This window comes from Glycine max, chromosome 5 (assembly GCF_000004515.6).
Source record: "Glycine max cultivar Williams 82 chromosome 5, Glycine_max_v4.0, whole genome shotgun sequence".
In the NCBI taxonomy this organism is placed as follows: Eukaryota; Viridiplantae; Streptophyta; class Magnoliopsida; order Fabales; family Fabaceae; genus Glycine; species Glycine max.
The window spans coordinates 16,755,276-16,775,648 of record NC_038241.2 but is presented as its reverse complement, the minus strand read 5'-3'; the positions used below and the strand labels follow the sequence as shown (position 1 = coordinate 16,775,648).

Sequence of the window (20,373 nt, the reverse complement as noted above, 5' to 3'; positions counted from 1 at the left end):
ATGTGTTTGTTACAACTTTTCAAAAAATTAAAAAGTTAAAATTATAAAAATTGATTAAAGTTGTAAGATTAACTTCTCACAGAAAAACAAACTCATACTAAGTTGTGTATCTTTAATCTTGACCACTCATTAAACAATTATTGATATATTGAATTGCGACAATAAATCTAGTCCAAACTCAAAAGGTCAATCACACAATATGCATCACTTTAATTTGCACTTATCCACCCCAACAAAGAAAAAGGAAAAAAAAAGTTAAGATTTAAATATTTTTTTAATTTAGTATTTTTTTACTTTTAGTTATTTAGTTATTGTAAAATTATTTTTTTGATTTTAGTGTTTTCAAATTATATTTATTTTATTTTTAGTTATTAAAGTATTTTAAATAATATTTTGAACAATAAAAAATATTATTTAAAATGTTACAAGAACGAAAAATAAAAAATATAATTTTTAAGAATTAAAAAATAATGATTAATAAAAAATAAAAAAGTAAATTATAAGAAATAAAAAGATATTTAAGTCATAAGTTAATATATAAATCTTGGGTATTACTATCTGAGGTGGTGCTCGTCAAAGTTAGCAGTGACGCAAAAGGGTTGTTGTACCGTATCGTTTGTTCTACTTTCTTCCAAACAAAAGTGTCGAGTGACGCAAAAGGAATAAAAAATATAATTTTTAAGAATTAAAAAATAATGATTAATAAAAAATAAAAAAAGTAAATTATAAGAAATAAAAAGATATTTAAGTCATAAGTTAATATATAAATCTTGGGTATTACTATGTGAGGTGGTGCTCCTCAAAGTTAGCAGTGACGCAAAAGGGTTGTTGTACCGTATCGTTTGTTCTACTTTCTTTGTCGAGTGACGCAAAAGGGTTACTGTGCGTATCATTGTAATCACTAATCAGATGCATCCGGTGCCAAATCTAGGAAAAGCAACCTTGAAGTCATCGAGATTTTATAGTCTGACATCTGGAATTTAAATGTCTCAACAAGGGCGTTAGATCCAACAACGTTCCACAATGCTAATGGGAGAATTCAAATTTGGGACCTCTCTCTCATTTCTTCTCCTTTCACGCTTTGAAACAAATAAAGGACACCCGAGATCCCCGTAGAAGCTCTTGTTGGAAAATTTAGATTTCAAATGTCAGATTATAAAACATGGGTGACTTCAAAATGTGAGTTTCACAAATCCATGTTTTCGTTCCTAAGAGCGATAATAAAAACTGCTCGCAGATTGGAACGTAAGCATAACACTTTTTGTTCTTGAGTTTATATGCTTGCTAGCCCTGAAATGCAGGTTGCGAGAGAGGATGGAGTGGAGGATCGCTTTCCCTTAAAGTGATAGGAAGATTGGGATCAACAAGTGACCACAATGTTAATATATTTTTCATTCTTGTTTAGTTACAAATTTTTATTTAGAGTAATGATACATGAACCATTATCCGATCCAGGCATTTATTTTCCTTTCCGTTATCAAGGAGTGCTTATTTTACCCCTCTCCCTAATCTGGATAGTGTTTCACATACAGGGTGTGGCAAAGCAGACTAACCTGCCTAATTCTTTCTAAAGAAGGGCAGGATGAGTTGGCCCATCATGAAAAGTGGGTTGCAAAATACAACTCACCCTGTTTAGATGATGAGAAGATAGAAACAATCAACGTTATGGACAAGTTAGACTCCATGAATTTGTCTAATTTCTAGTAGCATGGTACAATAACTATTATCAACAATGGCATTTATCCACAGGTTAGGCTCTATGAGTTTGTCTTATCTTATGTGTTCTTTCGGGCCTCTTAATGCCAGTATAAATCGTGAATTCGTGATGGTACATTATACCGACATATGAAGCCCATTATTGTTTGGTGGCTTATTTGAGAAGCACTTAAATCCTTAGATAATAATATTTCTAAATGGTCATTTATCTAAACTTCTCACTTTATGCAATCATTTGTTCTTATGATCTTATTCTGAGGACAAAAGTTGAAATCCATAATTAATCTATCTGATATAGAACTTGTTCAAAAAAACATTTATCTGATACAGAACATGTATTTTGTCAGGGGTTTTGTCACTTTGAATAACTGATTGCTGCCCATTTGCAAGGAAAAATGCAACAAACGCTGGTAACTACTACCACGTTAAACACTTTACCATGGTGTATTAGATGGTGTGTCGAGCAAAAGCCACAACAGGTACCTTGTATATTCACTGGTTAATTATTGTTCTTACCTTTTTCTAGAAGCAGGGTAGTGCATGCTTCAATCCATAATGTGTTTACATGAGTCCCGGGAAGAAAAGGAATTAACTAAAAGTTCTCTAAGATGTATCCAGAAGAAAGTATTCTAAAATGTCACTACGTTTTCACTTCTTCATAAAAGCCTAAAAACGTTCGTTTTCAGATTTGGGTCTATTTTTTGAAAATATTTTCTTCTAAATTTAAACAAATATATTTTTACTCTTATTTTTTATTTTCTTTAAAAATAAAAACAAAAAACACTCAAATCAAACGTCATCTAAATTTTTCCTTTTATAAAAAAGAATTAACAACACTTAATTACATATTATGTGATGATGAATCAATGACCTAATAATTTCTCCAATAGTGAATAATGAAGAGTATATTTAAAAGAATGTGTTACTCCCTCTCTCCCATAATATTTGTTGTTATAAGTTTTTTTATAGATATCAAGAAAAGCTAATAAATAGATAAAATATAATAATAATTTTATAAAATTAACTTTCTTATATCATTAGTTCATTACAGGTAGCAGATAGCTAGAGATACAAATACACAATTGCAATATTGCCATAGACGTCCTCCAAACATGTAACTGTATTAGCTTAAAAGCTTATTGAAATTATTTGAAGTGTGACAAACTATAATTCTGAAGTTGATAATGAAAGTGAGATGAGAGGTTCTAGGAGAGACTTTGGGAGAGGGTCGAGAGTAAACACGGGAAGGGGTTGCAATGGAGACAGGGTTGAAAATCTGATAGAGGAAATACTCGATGATTTTGATGAGACTAAACATTGGAAAATCTTCCAGAGATATGGGAAAGTTTGAGGAGTGTATATTGCTTGGAAGAGAAATGTCAGGGGGATAGATACGACTTCATTAGGTTTATTGAGGTAAAATATATTCGTGCTTTGGAGTCGCAGCTTGACCAAATACGCATTAGGGAGACAAAGATGTTGGTCAATATTCCAAGGTACCAGAAGCAACATTGGAGTAAGGCAGAAATAACAGGGAGTGAAATGATACAAAAGCACAAGTGTAAAGAAGAAACATCAGGGAGTGGAAGAGCACAAATTCAACTAGGGAAAAGCTTGGAGGACAAAAACAAGGATGAACAAAAAGGAGGCCATGGAAGAAATGTAGACGGAATTCAATGGAATCAACTTGCTAATAGAAGAAATACTCATGTTAATGAAGGTAGATGGAGGAAAGGCAAACAAAGATGACATGTTAAGCGGAGAAATCAGGGGAAGGAGGAGGAAGAATGGACAGGGATAAGTATTGAGGTTCAGGGGGATAAGAAGGCATGGTTGAAGGAGTGTTTGGTGGGATTCTTAAGTGATCTGAAACTGTTTGAGATCTCATTTGAAGCTAAAATATTTTATGACAGAAGGGAGATAAGATTACAGTACATGGGGAGTGACATGGTATTAATCTTCGAATCTTCAAAAGAAACAGTAACAGATTTGTTCATAGGCGAGGAGGAAATTTGGGGATGATGGAACAAAATATATGTTTCATACAATAGTCAGGTGGTCACCAAAATTGGTGATGGCGAACCGGTTGATTTGGGTTAGATGTACTAAGCTACCTTTACATGCATTGGAGGAGGAGATCTTGGTTAAAGTTGTTCTGAGTTTTGGATCCCTGGTGACTGTGGATCAACACACACAAAGTATGGAAAAAATCTAGTACACATGCAATTACCATTTTCATCCTGTTCGAAACTCAAAATTGATGTGAAGGTGCATACTATTAAAGTCAGTGAGGAGATATTCAAGCAAACCATCTCAGTGCAGGTGTTGGGAGTGGAAATACCAGAAGTCTACCATTGATGGGTCTTCAAATGGCAGTGAGATTGGTGTAGACATCCCTTCGGAGTTTGCTGAGTACGAAGACATGACACATATAGGGTTGGAGGAATTGATCAGAGAAGACAAAGACAGAGCAGACCAGCAAGACAATGAGCGTTGTGTAATAGGGTCACAAACTACAATACAAAAACCAGGGGATATTTCAAAATACCCGTTATGAGGATGTGGTAGTGGGACAAAATAGAAGTTTGATGGCAGAGGTCAGGAATAAGGACAACCTAGGGACTGGTAGGGGGCTAAAGGTACGAGGGTGAGTGACTAGTCATCGCATACACACGAAAATGGAAGTGATGTGGGAGACATAGGGAAATCTATGGCAAGGGGTGATACTTTGGGTTGTGAAAAGGAGATTTTTCAAACAGAAGGAGATATTGAGGTAAATGGGGAAGGGATCAAGGAAAATGGGGAGTCAAACTTTGGTGTTGTGGAGGATATTGAATTAACGAATGGAAACAAACGGGGAAAATAATTTGGCTGGATGCTTTCAACCAGGCCCAAATAAATACAATTGATTGTGCTAATAAAGGTGGGATGGAGTCTGAAAGGAAATATGGGTTGTCTAAAGCCCAATCTTGTATTGAGGGGGAGGGCCACTCTCGTCAGAACCCAATCAAGGAAAGTGCAATTATTTTGAATGAAGTACGGGGTGTTAGTAGTAATACACTTAAGGATTAGGAGCTAGGGGATGCAGTGTCTTGTGGGCCTTCTTATGTAGCTAATACATCATTGTCTACTCTTAATGGGTTAAAGACGGATGAAAATAAAAGCAGGAGGAGGAAGCTTAGATTCAAAATACATTCCCTAAACAATAACATTGCAAATGGAGGGATAAGGAATGGTAAGATACTTGAGTACTAAAAGTGAGGAGGAAGGTGTGACTATCGTATGGGGAGACTGCTCAAAATCCTTGTGTAAGCTATGGTGGGAGAGGAGAAGCTATGTGCAAAAGAATCATGGACATGGAAAATAGAGACAAACATGCAACTTCATCTTCTAGTAGAAGTCAAAATGAAGGGGATATAGCTAGTTTACTATGAAGTTATTATCATTCAACGTGAAAGAGTTGGGGGCAGGGTGAGGAGTAAGGTTGTTAGAAGTTTGGTAGGTAAGGAAGAGTTACAAATGATGTGTCTTCAAGAAACAAAAAATGATGTGATTGAGAAGAAATTTTGTCAAGGGTTGTGGGAGGAAAATGATGTATAGTGGGTCATGAGTCCAACAGTGAATTCAACCGGTGGTTTATTATGTATATAGGGTGCAAATTTTTTTGAATGACCTCATTATTTCATTGGGGAAGGTTTCATTTCTTTACAAGGAAGATGGAAATAGAAGGGGATCGATGTAGTGATGGTTAATGTTTATGCTTCATGTGAAAGAGTAGCAAGAAGAAGATTGTGGGAAGATTTGAAGCTATGGAAAGAAAATTCAGAGATTAAGGAGTGGTGTGTATTGGGAGATTACAATTGTGTAAGAAGGGCGTCAGAGAGACAAGGTGTGCATAGTAGGGATAACAAGGGAGGAGAAATGAGGGAGTTTTTAATTTTATTCATGAAATGGAGTTGGAAGAGGTACCGTGTGCGGGGAAAAGCTTTGCATGGTATCGACCAAATGGTAAAGCAAGGAATAGACTTGATAGAGTTTTGGTCTTAAGGGAGTGGCACAATATGTTGGAAGTTAGCACTCAATATATTCTTAATAGGAACATCTTCGACCATTGTCCTATCTTGTTGAAGAACTTGGTGGTGGATTGGGGGCCTAAACCTTTTAGGATTGTGGATTGGTGGTTGGAAGAGAAAGAATGTGTGGCACTTGTGGAAAGAGAATGGGGTAGCATGGAAGCATATGGGTGGGGAGCGTTTGTTCTAAAGGAAAAAATTAAAAGAAATGAAGAAAAAAAAAATTAAAGAGATGGAGTCTTGAGAATGTGGGGGATCTTCAAAATCAATGTCAAAGACTTGAAAAGGAGATGAATGACTTGGATAGAAAGGAAGAAGCACAAGCACTCAATGAGGAGGAAATAAATGCTAGAAGAGAAAGCAAAGAATTATTTTGGAAGATGGCTTTGCAATATGATTTATTGATGTGGCAAAAATCTAGAGCAAAGTAGATAAAAGAGGGAGATTGTAACTCCAAATATTTCCACCTTGTGGTGAATTGCAGAAAGAGAAAATATCTCATTAGAGGGTTGCATATTGATGGTGTTTGGGTGGAGGAAACCTAGGGTGATGAAAGAATCTTTTTCTATCTAGATTCATTGAAGGAGATTGGGAAAGACCTTTGTTGGATGGAGTTCATTTTAACACGATCTCTCATGGGGATAATAATATGCTTGTTGGATATTTTGATGAAGCGGAAATCAAGGAAGCAATTTGGGATTGTGGAAGTTCAAAGAGTTTGTGGCAGGATAGGTATAACTTCAAATTCATAAAGAAATTTTGGAGTACACTAAAGGGTGATATTATGAGGTTTATGGAGGAGTCTCATACGCATGGTGTATTCCCAAGGGGTAGTAATGTCTTTTTTATTAGCCTTATACGAAAGTCTCAAAGTTCGCCAAGGATTAGAGGATTTTCACCCTATCTCCATGGTAGGCTGCATGTACAAATCATAGCAAAAGCAATAAGAAATAGGCTCTAAAAGGTTCTTAATGGTGCGATTGACAACCGTCAAAGTGCTTTTTTGGGAGGAAGGTCCCTTGTACATAGTGTCTTAGTGGCTAATGAAGTGGTGGATGAGGCAAAAAGGTTGAAGAAGGAATGGATGGTTTTCAAAGTATATTTCGAGAAGGCAAATGATTTCGTATGTTGGAAATTTCTTCTTTACATGCTCCGTAGATTGGATTTTTTTTATAAATGGATAAAATGAATAAATGCTTGTTTGACTTCTAGCTCATGTTTGGTGCTTGTGAATGGTAGTCCATTTAGTGAATTTTATCCTAAGAGAGGACTTAAACAAGGTGATCCATAAAACCTTTTCTCTTCACAATTGTGGGAGAGGGTCTAAGTGGTTTGATGAGGGAGGCAACTTCTAAGAGCCTTTTCAAGGGATTTTGCATGGGGAAGGATAATATTGAAGTCAATCTTTTACAATATGTGAATGACACCATATTTGTTGGTGAAATATCTTGGAGGAATGTAATGACTATCAAGTACATATTGAGAAATTTTAAACTTGTCTTTGGGCTAAAAGTCAATTTTTTGAAAAGTAGATTTGGAGGTATAAGGGTGGAAAATGGGAGGGTAGGGGTTGTTGTGGAGTTCTTCAATTGTAGAATTCTCTCATTTCCTTACACATACTTGGACCTTCCAATTGGAGCTAATCCTAGAAAAGAGCTGACATGGGAGCCTATCATAAAAAAAGGTGAAAAAAAGATTGGCGTCTTAGAAACACAAATACCTATCTTTTTTAGGGAAACTTTGTTTGATAAACTTGGTATTGTCATCCTTACCACTATTCTTTATGTCTTTTTTTTTTAATTCAAAAAATAGTGGCTAGGAAGATCATTAGTTTACAAATAAATTTCTTGTGAGGTGGTGATTTGGAGAGAAAGAGGATAGCTTGGGTGAGTTGGGAAAAGTTATGTAGACCTAAGGATCAAGGAGGCATAGGCATCAAAGATATTGTGTCTTTCAAGGAAGCACTTCTACTAAAATGGAAATGGAATTTCTTTCATCAAAGGGATTCCTTATGGGAAAAATTATTTTTTTCAAAATATGGTGATGGTAGAAATCTTGGGTGGAAAACACTAGTATTAAGTCATCATTATGGTGGAGGGATTTGAATTTGGTTTGCGGAAACATGGTACACAATTTGTGGTACGATGATTGGACTAATTGGAAGATTAGGGATGGAAGTCACACAAATTTTTGGTTAGATAGATGGTTGGGTGGGGAAAGTTTGGCTCACAAGTACCCCGAGGCTATTTGTGAATTCTCAACAACAACAAGAGGTTATATCAAATATGGGTCAAGTAGTGAATGGCAGGTGGAGATGGAATTTGATTTGGAGAAGATCCTGATTTAAGTGGAAGAACCCAATGTTACAAAGTTTTACTCAAGAGGTGGAAAGGATTCACTATGGAGGGAGTGGTAGGGATCACTGGGTTTGGTTGGACTCAAAAGGCATATTTATTGTTGCATCTGCATATTTGTCTCTCTTTGATATAAAGTTTGGTTGCTAACATGATGACAGAGTTAACAAGGTGCGGAGGCTCAAGATTCCAACTAAGGTCCAGTTTTTTGTCTGGAGAATTATCCTAGATAGGTTGTATACAAAATCCAATTTAAGGAGAAGAGGTGTGTAGTTACAAGATGGTAATTATTCCTGCCCGTGGTGTCATGAAGAAACTCTATCATGTATGATTTTCTTGTGTAGGGTGATGACAAAAGTGTTGAATGAATGTTATAAATGGGCAGCTTTATTGACATTATTACTTGAGGAGCCACTCATACACTTTCAAAACCACTACCAAGGAAGCGTCTTCAAGTCTAACGAGGGACTTGGTATGTTGTATGGTGTGCTACGACCTTGTCAATTTGGAATGCTAGAAATGGTTTGATTTTTAGAAACAAGCCATTGATGGTTGACTCGGTAATGCATGACATTCTTTTTAGCATAGCGGACTAGGCTTTCATTATTCCTTCATGCAATGGCAAAGTCAACCAGCTGCATGTCTCTGTTAATCGATTCAGTGTGCAGGTTTATACGGGTTTTGGATCACGTGTTGGTGGAATAGATGGGAGAACATCAATTCTGTGATATTGGAGTTGGTGGACACAGATTTGTGGAAATGCTATTAAATGCTTGGCCTAGAAGGATCTGTTATAAGTTTTGATTGGTGGAGTACAAGAATGATGTTACACGAATTGAGATTCTTTTATATTCATTGGTTATTTCTTATTTGCACACTGGTTGTTGTGTTAATAGGTTATATCCAGTGGGAATATTATATATTATATTTGTTTTATATGTATGAGTTATTGGTACCCCTTGTACATTCCATCAATATATCAATTTTATTTGTTGATAAACAATTATTAGTTCATTAAAATTTTTATTGTCTATCATTAAGGGAGCGTTGGGTAGAGGAAAAGTTTATTCATTCCTGAAAATCATAATTCCTAGGGGGAATTACAAGTCCTAGAAATCATGATTTATGGGAATACTTAAAATATGTTTGATTAAAACTAATATGTTTCTTGAAATTAAAGATTTCAATGTTTAGTTATATTACAATTTTCATGAGTAAATAGGATTTATTTTTACAAAATTATCATTTATTTAAATTACTTTGTTAAATATAATTTTTCACTCAAATCATATAGTACAATTTCAAAAATTGAAGGCACAAATAGCAGGTCATGACAAGATGCAATCACCTAATATATATACAATATACATATACCACTTCACCAAAAAAATTAATGTGAACAAAAGGGAAAGGGAAAGAAACAAAAAAATAATTTATACAAAAGATTGACTAGATAAACAAAATCAGGTTGACACAAAAGTTAGAGGTTTGCACTAACACGATGCAAATTGAAATTTTTGGATAAAAATGAACCTAGTTGGTGCTTATTGGTTTAAGAGAAATAGTAAATAAATAGATTGGAAATAAAATAAAGAATTTATTTGATTTGAAAACAAATAAAAGAAGAAAATAGATTATTATTAAAAATTCCATTTTACCCTTACAAGACAATTTTTCGGGGCCCATAATCACATTTTGGGAACCATTTTGTTGAAAACATAATCGATTATATAGTTAATTGATAATTGATTATATATGTAGGCATAATTGATTATGGGTGACCATGATCAATTATTGTCCAATTTGTTAAAATTTAAAAAACAAAGAACTTTTAGAAAAGATGGATTTTAAAAAAGTGATTTTTTAAGAAACAAATAGGATTTTATTTAAAAAAAAACAAAAAAAAAACTACTATTTTTTTAAGCATACACGATTTAAACAAACACATAAGAAAAGCATAAAACTACATTTTATTAAAAAATATTTTTTAATAAATAAAGGTAAACAAACAAACCCTATGTCACACACATAATGAGAGTTTGTTTAAACTTTAAAATAAGCAATTTTTATATAAGCTCTTTTTAAGAAAGCGATAGGATTTGCTTCTTAAAAAAAAAAGCAGAGAATTGACCTAAGTATGTCTAAAATAGCCTAGCCTTAATTGAGGTCGGCCAAAAATAACCATAGCCTAAGTATGTCTAAAACAGCCTTAGCTGAGGTCTCAAAAAATAATCATAAACGAGATTGACCAAAAATAGTCATGACCGAGAAAATATCCTTAATTGAGGCTAGTCAAGAATAACTCTATTTGAGGTTGGTTGAAAATAATCCTAACCGAGGTTGGCCAAAATTAACCCTAATCGAGGATGGCAAAAAATGGCACCTACTATGGTCGGCCGAAAATAACCCTAGCCAAGGTCAACCGAAAATAATCCTAGTCAAGGTTGGCCAAAAATTAACCCTAGCCAAGGTCGGTCCAAAATAGCTTTGGTTGATGTCAATAAAAAATAATCATAGCTAAGGTTGACCAAAAACAACTTCAGCCAAGGTTGGTCGAAAATAGCTCAGGCCTAGATCGACCAAAAATACCCCTAACGAAGGTCGACCAAAAATAGCCTTGGTTAAGGTCAACCACAAATAATCCTAACGAAGTTTGCCAAAATTATACATAATTGAGATCAGCAAAAAATGGCCTTGACAAAGAAAATAACCTTAGTTAAGGTGGATAACAAATAACTCTAGTCAACATTGGCCAAAAACAACGTCAATCAAATTAAAAATATATATTTTGTAGAGTTGAAAAATCATTTATAAAATAGCTTGACTCATGGATAGTTAAGTGGGGTTGTATGGGTTAGGACCTGGTAGGGCCTCTCATTAGGGGGCCTAAAACCCCCTAGGCTCATAATGTAAGGCCAAGTGGGTTATGTTGAGTCCAAAACCCTTGGTGTGTTAATTATAACAAACCTTTCAAACACAAATCATAAGCCTTCTAAGTTTTTTTTCCTAATGATGAGTTTACTTAAGTGTATTAAAAAAAGACAAGTTCTAAAGAATAACAATTGAAGTAAACTCAAGGCTATCATGAGTCCCTAAAAAAGGATTATTAGCTTGAAAAGTCTAAAGAAGACTCAAAGTATCATTGGTTGTGTACTACAATAAAGAAGTCAACATACTCACTAGATGAAGAGAAAAACTTCAAGCCAAGAGAGGTAATAAGCAACTAAAGGACAAGAAAAATTTTCTAGACATGAAGATTTGTGGAATGAACATGACATGAAGAACAACCTTGCTGCAACACACTCATAATGAAATTTCATCAATAGAATGAGTTCATTATGGACATTGTATTTGAAGTTCCAAAAATTCAATTGAGTTGTTCTTGGTGGCTATGGAATGCTTGAAGAATGTTTTTCAAATTTCATGAACAAGTCATGGTTTGATACAACCTAAATCATGGACAAAATTGAGCTTGAAGTTGCAAACGTTAGTATGCCTAAACAGCTTTATATGTGTACAATAATTTGAAGATTTCTTGAGCTACAAAAGTGCATTTCAAATTATCTTAGTGGTTGTGGAAACCTAAGAGAAATATCTACATCTTTCATGAAGAAGTTGTGTTCTAATAAGGCTAGAATCTTGGAAGAAACTAATCATGAAAATAATGATGTCATTTTGTCCTCACAATATAACACAATTGTAATGCTTTGAAGATTGCTTATGCTATTGTGATCCAAATGAAATGAGACCAGTGCCTGAATGTCAAGGATAGAATTATCTACAACTTTCATGCAGACATAAAAAGCTAGTTTGGCCATTCAAAGGGTCAAAGAAATAAAGAAACAGTAGCAATCATAATATGCTACAACAAGCTCACACCAAAATGTTTGAAATACAAGTCTGTCATGCCATCTCATTAAAGTATTCTTATAAGGAGAGACGGGAACGAAATTTTGAGAGAAAAAAAAGGAGAATGAGGTTTGAAATTTGAAGTCTAATTTCTTAAATGATCAAAGTTCCAAAATGCACACACAAGGTCTCTATTTATAGCCTAAGTGTCACACAAATTTGGAGAAAAATTTGAATTTCTATTCAAATTTCACTTGAATTTGTAGAGCCAAATTTTCACTAATTATGATTAGTGAATTTCAGCTATGATTCAACCCACTAATCCAAGATCAAATCCAAGATTCTCCACTAAGTGTGCTTAGGTGTCATGAGGCATGCAAATCATGAAGAACATGCACAAAGTGTAACTATATGATGTGACAATGGGGTGTATCAAGCAAATGCTCACCTCCCCCTTAGGCTGGTGTCATACCTTAATTTCATTCGGGGACTATCATTTGTTGATCTTTTGATTTTTGTTAGTTGACTTACGATTTTGAACGCTAGTTACAGTGCGAAACAAATGATCATTTAATGTTTTAATCAAGAATGCCAAAGATACGGAAAGAGAGGGGCAAAAGGGTCATTTCAGGGGGTTTTCTGAACCCTGGCTCACCCAGGCTAGCCTCTGGCTTGCCTGGGCCCCCAAATAGCTTATGGGTGAAGTAACTAGCTCGCCTGGGCGTGCAAGGTTACTTTAGGTTGTAGCAACAACTCGCCTGGGTGAGTTGCCATGACCCCTAATGCCATCTTTTGCTATAAATAGGCGTGAGGGAGGCTGAGTAAAGGTTCCAAGGTCCAACATTGAGAGAAATTGAGAGAAATCAGAGAGAAGAAGAAGAAAGAAGATAAAAATGAGGCCAAGGCGCTATCGAATTACGACCGTAATCGACTTCTACATCGTTCTTTGTTCGTTCTTCGTTCGTCATCCGGTTAGTTTTTGTTTTAAGGATTTGAATGCGATCTATGCACCCTTAGGGGTCCTTTTTTGTTTTGTGCATCTTCATCTCCTTCTTCTATCATCAATAATTCCATTTTATTCTTGTAAAGTAAGTTTTAACTGATCATTAGTACTCCAAGTTATCTTTAAAAAAGGTTGAAGGTTAATAAGCAAAACCAAAATAAAACCAACTCATAAACTTCTTCATTTCATTAAATATCGCTTGAGATCATTTCAAGGTCCAATGCCTTAACGATTCTCTCCGCTCTTCATTAAAATCACTTGAGATTGTTTGAAGGTCCAACGCCTTATCGATTCTCTCCGCTTTTCATCAAAACATCACTTGAGGTCGTTTCTGTGGAAGCAATGTCTTCCAAGGTTATTTTGTTGATGCCAATGATGCCAAAGAATCAAGAGTCAAGCAAATTCCAAAGATTCAAGAATGAAGTTTTCAAGAATCAAGTTTCAAGAATAATCAAGATCAAGATTCAACACTCAAGATTCAAGAATCAAGAGAAGAATCAATCAAGATAAGTATTAAAAAAGCTTTTCAAAACATTGAGTAGCACAAGAAGTTTTTCACAAAATCATTACCAAAGAGTTTTACTCTCTGGTAATCGATTACCAGAATGCAGTAATTGATTACCAGTGTTTTTAAAACATTAAGATTTTCAAAATTCAAAATGAAGAGTCACATCTGTTGATGTGTAATCGATTACACCTTAATGGTAATCGATTACCAGTGACTGTTTTCGAAAAATTCATTTCCAAAAGTCACAATTCTTCAAGTGACTTGTTTCTGAAGATTCTTTCAAAAGTCATAACTTTTTAAGTAATTAGTTTTAAAGGAATTTCCAAGAGTTACAAGTTTTGACTTGAGTCATCAAGAAACTATAAATATGTGACCTTGGCATGAAACATTATCTCATTCATATCCATCATCTCTTTCAATCATTCTATCTTTCAATCTATCTTTCAACATCTTCTTTCATATCTTTCAAAACTTTGTTATTTCATCTTCTCTTTATCTTTCTAAAAGTTTTTGTTCAAAACTTTCTCTTACAAGAAAAGTTCTTTGTTCAAAAACTTGTGCTATTCATCTTTTTCATTCCCTTATCCCTTTGCCAAAAAGAATTCGCCAAGGACTAACCGCCTGAATTCTTTTTGTGTCTCTCATCTCCCTTTTCCAAAAGAACGAAGGGCTAACCGCCTGAATTCTTTTGTGTCTCCCTTCTCCCTTGTCAAAGAATTCAAAACGACACAGTCTGAGAATTCTTTTGATTCTTCCCTTTCCCATAAACAAAAGATTTCAAAGGACTAACCGCCTGAGAATTCTTTTGTTTCCCCCTTCACAAAGTTTTGAAGGACTAACCGCCTGAGAACTTTGTCTTAACACATTGGAGGGTACATCCTTTGTGGTACAAGTAGAGGATACATCTGCTTGGGTTGTTGACTGAGAACAAGAGAGGGTACATCTCTTGTGGATCAGTTCTAGTGGAGGGTACATCCACTAGGTTGTTCAAAGAGAATAAGGGAGGGTACATCCCTTGTGGATCTTTGCTTGTAAAGGAATTTTATAAGGTTGAAAAGAAATCTCAAGGACCGCAGGTCGCTTGGGGACTGGATGTAGGCATGGGTTGTTACCGAAACAGTATAAAACTCTTGTGTGTTTGTCTCCTTCTTCCCTACTCTTTTAATTTCCGCTGTGTACTTTAATTCCCGCTTTTACTTTTGGTTAAGTTTCTTTTCTATTCTTTATTTTCTTAACAACATAGTAAAAGCCTAAGAAGGGTAATTTTTAATTAGTAAAGGTCTAGTAATAATTAATTCAACCCCCCCTTCTTAATTATTCTGAGGCCACTTGATCCAATGGTTTCAAGGTCCAATGCCTTAACGATTCTCTCCGTTTTTCAAAGTTGAAAACATTGTTTCAAGGTCCAACACCTTAAACGACTTTTGTTTACAATTAAAATCGATCTTTCATAAAACATAAAATCAATGTAACACATAAACTTTCAGACTTAAAGAACTATATAGGTCTGAATTTCTCATTGCACCTGAGGATACGTAGAAGCAAGGGAAACACCCTTGTCGACCCAAAAAAAATAAAAATATAAAAAGGGAAAATACAAAATTTTGAAGTCATGTTTTGCACACTCGATTAAAGGCTGTCGTTCCTTGTGACGGGTGCGTGGGGTGCTAATACCTTCCCTATGCGTAAACAACTCTCGAACCCTTATTTTCAAAATCCACAAACCTTCTTATTTTTGGTTTTTTCAACATTTTCCTTGAATAAATATTGGTGGCGACTCCATGTGTTTTCTTCATGAGAAGACGCACCATTTTTACCTTTTGCCTCGCCCTCCCGCCGAAGGGTAGGTTGCGACAGTTGGCAACTCCACTAGGGACTTGTTAGAGAGTTAGGCCATTCAGTCAGTGTGCAATGTTTTTATCATGACTTCTTCTTTATTTATGTTTCCTTTTCCCTTTTGTCTTTTGTTTTGTCCATATTTGTATATAACCTTTGCTATGATGTTGTGTTTGGTGTGTGTCTGTCTATCTATTAAATTCATAGTTAGAAATATTTTTCTATACACACATGGCACCTACACGCACACATGTTGAGATATTAGGCCCTATACCCGGGTCTATGTGAGCCATAAGGAGTGGAGGTCGATCTGTGGTCATGCTGGGTCTCCGACTCGCTTCATAACAATGAAGCCTCATCTAGAGTTTTCCTCTTTTGGTGATGCATTGTCACTGATAGTCCCTATCGCCATAATGTATTATCTAAGAGGATGATATCTCTAGAGACTGGTAAGGTTACATGAAAGTACCCTTGGGAGTTATCACTAGAAGTGAACTTTTGGATCTTTGCCATTAGGTTCTTGAATTAGGGGGCACATAGCAAACTCACTCTGGCTTGTTCCTTGATCGCATCATGCATCTCTTCATGGCATCATAATGGACATATCATTCCTGCATTTTCATTTATCATATTCATGCATTACATTTGCATAAGTCATTGCATTATCATGCATCTTCATTTAGCATGTTTTTGTTTTGCCAACTGCATACATTCTATTTTCATTGTTCGCATGTTATGTTCAATCATGCATGATCCTTGCATTTTTCTCTAAAAAAAAAAAAGAAAGAAAAGAATGTTTGATTGTCTGTGTTTCAAATAAAAAAGTACAAACATTCATGTGACCTCATTTTATCATTCTTAAAAGTTTTCTTTTTGAGAGAAAAGTGAGTTATCAAGAACTAGAGTCATTTAACTTAATCTGTCAATTGAAAACCCTTTAAATGTTTCTCGTCCTTGAAAAAAATTCATTTTCAAGAATTTGCACAGTTTCTTTCATTTTTCCTTGCTACAAGGTCATGACAAAAGACAACAATAGATATCTCAGAGCCTTACACTGGGGCAATGAGAGGCACCGTGCATAAGCCTCAAGCAAACCTAGAGGTAGATCCAAAGTTCTTACCCAGTAGGTCGGGAACCCGAAAGGGCGGCCTAAGCAAAAGTTAGGGTTAATAAACAAATAAAAAAAAGAAAAAAGAATTAGGAGCATGTTTACCAGAGGTTTTGTCCCAAAATCCAAACTACAAAAGTATCTAGTTAAGATTTGAAATGACACATGGCCGTGTTTTAACATCCCAAACACTAATTTATCCCTTGCTACCCCCTTTGAGCCAAAGCATATTTGTTTTCTAAAAACAAAAAAAAAAAATAGCAAAAGCAAAATAGAAACCCTAAGAGGGAACCGCCGCTAAACCGGCGGGAAGAGCAATGCAAGGAATACATGCATAAAGTTGGGCAACAATGAAAGGAAAAAGAAAACAAAATCTGCCAAAGGCGAGTGAAGAAAAAAAAAAGAGACAAAGGATCTCCAGATTTTACAAGGAAGGCTCAAAAGGTGCAATAAGGATTAATGTATAAGACAAAAGGAGTAAAGCTCAACTCAAAAGTTGAAATGAATAAAATACAAGCAAGACTCTCAAGGTTCTTACTCAATATAACCCTCAAACACTCTTTGAGCCTCTTTGATCTTTTCTTTCATAGCCCTCTTACCCCTGACCACATTACAAGCCCAATAAAGCCTATGTGGATCAAGGAATGACTGATTTTGCTTTTAAGTTGGGATTCTGGAATGGAACCCATACACGCTTGTGATTGTTGAAATATATATATATATATATATATATAAGAAAAAAAAAGAGAAATCCTCGAGGTTTCGCACTTGCACATTTGAGAATAAAACTCATTCGACCAGGAGCTCGTGGAAAATGCCCAAAGACAATTGTGATAATAGGGTACATTTGATGTTAGTCGCTCATGCAAACTCCTTATGATTCCTTTTGAATCCAAGGGTGGCCTTTGTTGTATAAATTCTTTCGGGATCAGCCCATGTCATCAAGTTTCAGCGGGATTGATAGATCCTTGGCATCACTCTATGACCTTAAATCAGGAAAGTTTCACTTGGTCACATACCAAAGTGTGACAATTCATTGCCATCCTTCAATGGGGCGTACGATCGATCCCAAAGCCTTATGTTTTCTTGCTATGCAGAATAATCGAAGTTTCTAAAAAAGAAAAGGGGAAAACCCTATGATCAATACCCAAAATCTTCAAGTGACTAAATCAAACAAAACATACACTTTGAGGGAGTCCCCAAAGAGATTTGCAAAAGGATAGGATGAAGTCTCATGAGTTATCACGTCTTTCATAAAGAGACAGTCAATCTGTGTTTTCCACAAAAAGAAAAAAAATCAAATCAAAATCAAAATCACAAAAATAGGAAAGAATGTCTTGAGCATTACACAATTTTTCATGATTCAAAACCTTTTGCAGGTTGCATGCATCTGCATCCCAAAATCATGTTCATATTAGGCTATGAGTGCATAGATTTCTCTTTATATACCACTTTCCCAAATCTAATCTTTTGAGTTTAGGATGAGAGGCCCTCTCAAAGAGTCAACCTTTTGTTTTCTCATATGGTTAAGCCCTTTGGACTAGTACCTATTGGCTTCTTTCATAGGACTCAAAGTCCTTGCTTTTATGCTTTCATAGGACTCAAAGTCCTCGCATTTATGCTTTCACAGGACTCAAAGTCCTTGCTATCAAAGTTTTTTTTATCTTCAATGTCTTCTTCCCTTTACATTTCAAAGACTATAAAAGTCTTTTGTCTTGCAGAGACTTCAATGTCTTTTGCCCTTTACATTTCAAAGACTATCAAAGTCTTTTGTCTTGCAAAGACTTCAATGTCTTTTGCCTTTACATTTCAAAGACTATCAAAGACTTTTATCTTGCAGAGACTTCAATGTCTTCTGTCCTTTATATTTCAAAGACTATCAAAGTTTTTTGTCTTGCAGACAGTTCAATGTCTTCTGCCCTTTACATTTCAAAGATTATCAAAGTCTTTTGTCTTGCAGAGAGTTCAATGTCTTCTGCCCTTACATTTCAAAGACTATCAAAGTCTTTTGTCTTGCAGAGACTTCAATGTCTTCTGCCTTTACATTTCAAAGACTACTAAATTCTTTTGTCTTGCAGAGACTTCAATGTCTTTTGCTTTTACAATTCAAAGACTATCAAAGTCCTTTGTCTCGCAGAGACTTCAATGTCTTCTCCCCTTTTCATTTCAAAGACTATCATCAATGTCTTTTGTCAAGACTTCAATGTCTTCTTTACATTTCAAAGACTTTAATGTCTGCAGTCATTTACGCTTTTGAAAGATGACAATGTGTTCACTTACATTTCAAAAGACTTCAATGTCTTCAGTCATTTATGCTTTCAAAAGACAACAATTTCTTTATTTAGATTTCAAAAGACTTCAATGTCTTAAGTCATTTACGCTTTCAAAAGACGACAATGTCTTCATTTACATTTCAAAAGACTTCAAGGTCTTCAGTCATTTACGCTATCAAAAGACCACAATGTCTTCATTTACATTTCAAAGACTTCAATGTCTTCAGTCATTTACGCTTTCAAAAAATGACCATATCTTCATTCACATTTCAAAAGACTTCAATGTCTTCAGTCATTTACGCTTTCAAAAAGTTACAACGTCTTCATTTATATTTCAAAGACTTGAAAGTATTTTGTCTTTTATAGGACTCAATGTCCTTGTTTGTACTTCATAGGATTCGACGTCCTCTATTTCTATGCTTTTTTTTAAAAAAAAAAATGAGGAAGAAAAAAGAAGAAAATAAAAGAAGAACATCAGATGTCTTCTGCTCTACAGAACTTCAATGTCCTCATGTTTTCTCGGTTTCACTTCCTTGGTTTTCGCCAGTTGTCCGGTCGAATAGCAAGATTGCTCGAACGAAATTAGTGTCCTTTCTTTACTTCCCTTTTATTTCCATTAAAAGATAAGTAAAGAGGGGCAAATGTCATACCCTAATTTCGTTCGGGGACTATCGTTTGTTGATCTTTTGATCTTTGTTAGTCGACTTACGGTTTTGAACGTCAGTTACAGTGCGAAACAAATGATCATTCAATGTTTTGATCAAGAATATGAAAGATACCGAAAGGAAGGGGCAAAAAGGTCATTTTAGGGGGTTTTCTGAACCCTAGCTCGCCCAGGCTAGCCTCTGGCTTGCCTGGCCCCCCAAATAGCTTAGTGGTGAAGTAACCAGCTCGCCCGGGCAAGCAAGGTTACTTCAGGTTGAAGCAACAGTTCGCCTGGGCGAGCAAGGTTACATCATTTCCATGAAAAATTTGTCCCTTCGTGTCATGTATGTTATTTTATTAATAATGATAGACAGAAGTTAACAACCGAATATATTTATCGCACTTTTTACACTTTTAGGGACTAAATTTTGTATTTTCATCCTTCAGAAATGCATTTGTTAGCGAATTATACATTGAGGAACAAAAGCGACTATTTACCCTTTTTCTTTAATATTACTTTCGTAAAAGAAGTCTATGTTTCGTGTGGGGTTTGTAGAGAAAGTCTCCAAGAGGAGGGGAAGAAATTTCTTCGAAGGTGGTCTCTCAGTGATACTGTTGTTACTACCTACCGTAGATTCTAGGAGTGTGTGAGAGAGTATTGGACTTTGATGCATATGGAAAGAGCAATAGGGAGGGTTTGTTTATCTTTTTTTTTTTTTGGTTTTCTGAGATTGAAGTTTTTGTGTGCAGCTTTTCAGTTGATTCAAGTTATAGGAACAGACCTGTTCAAAGGGGCTGCCCTTGGAATTACGCTTCAAGAAGGGCCAAAGCAGGTAGCAGGGCTGGTCTCCAAGGCTTTGAAGTTCAGATCCACCCACAGAAACCTCGGATTCGCTATGCAGCGTGCGATTCCAGTGGTGCAAGAAATGAAACGCCTGAACCAGGGATTGGAGCTCCCAGAGGTAGAAACTGCTGGTTGGCTGGAAGATCTGCAAGAGGTCGAAAACA

General features: G+C 35.4%; 1 long non-coding RNA gene and 1 other non-coding gene across 2 annotated transcripts; both read left to right on the top strand.

Annotated features, from left to right (window-relative positions):
* Positions 1–574: 574 nt before the first annotated feature.
* LOC121174927 (uncharacterized) lies at positions 575–9,669 on the top strand. Its single transcript, XR_005891659.1, has 3 exons — positions 575–1,378; positions 1,533–1,749; positions 2,064–9,669. It is a non-coding gene; the product is annotated as an uncharacterized lncRNA (long non-coding RNA).
* Positions 950–1,169, top strand: MIR5374 (microRNA MIR5374). Its single transcript, NR_048849.1, has one exon. It is a non-coding gene; the product is annotated as a microRNA MIR5374 (primary transcript).
* Positions 9,670–20,373: the final 10,704 nt, after the last annotated feature.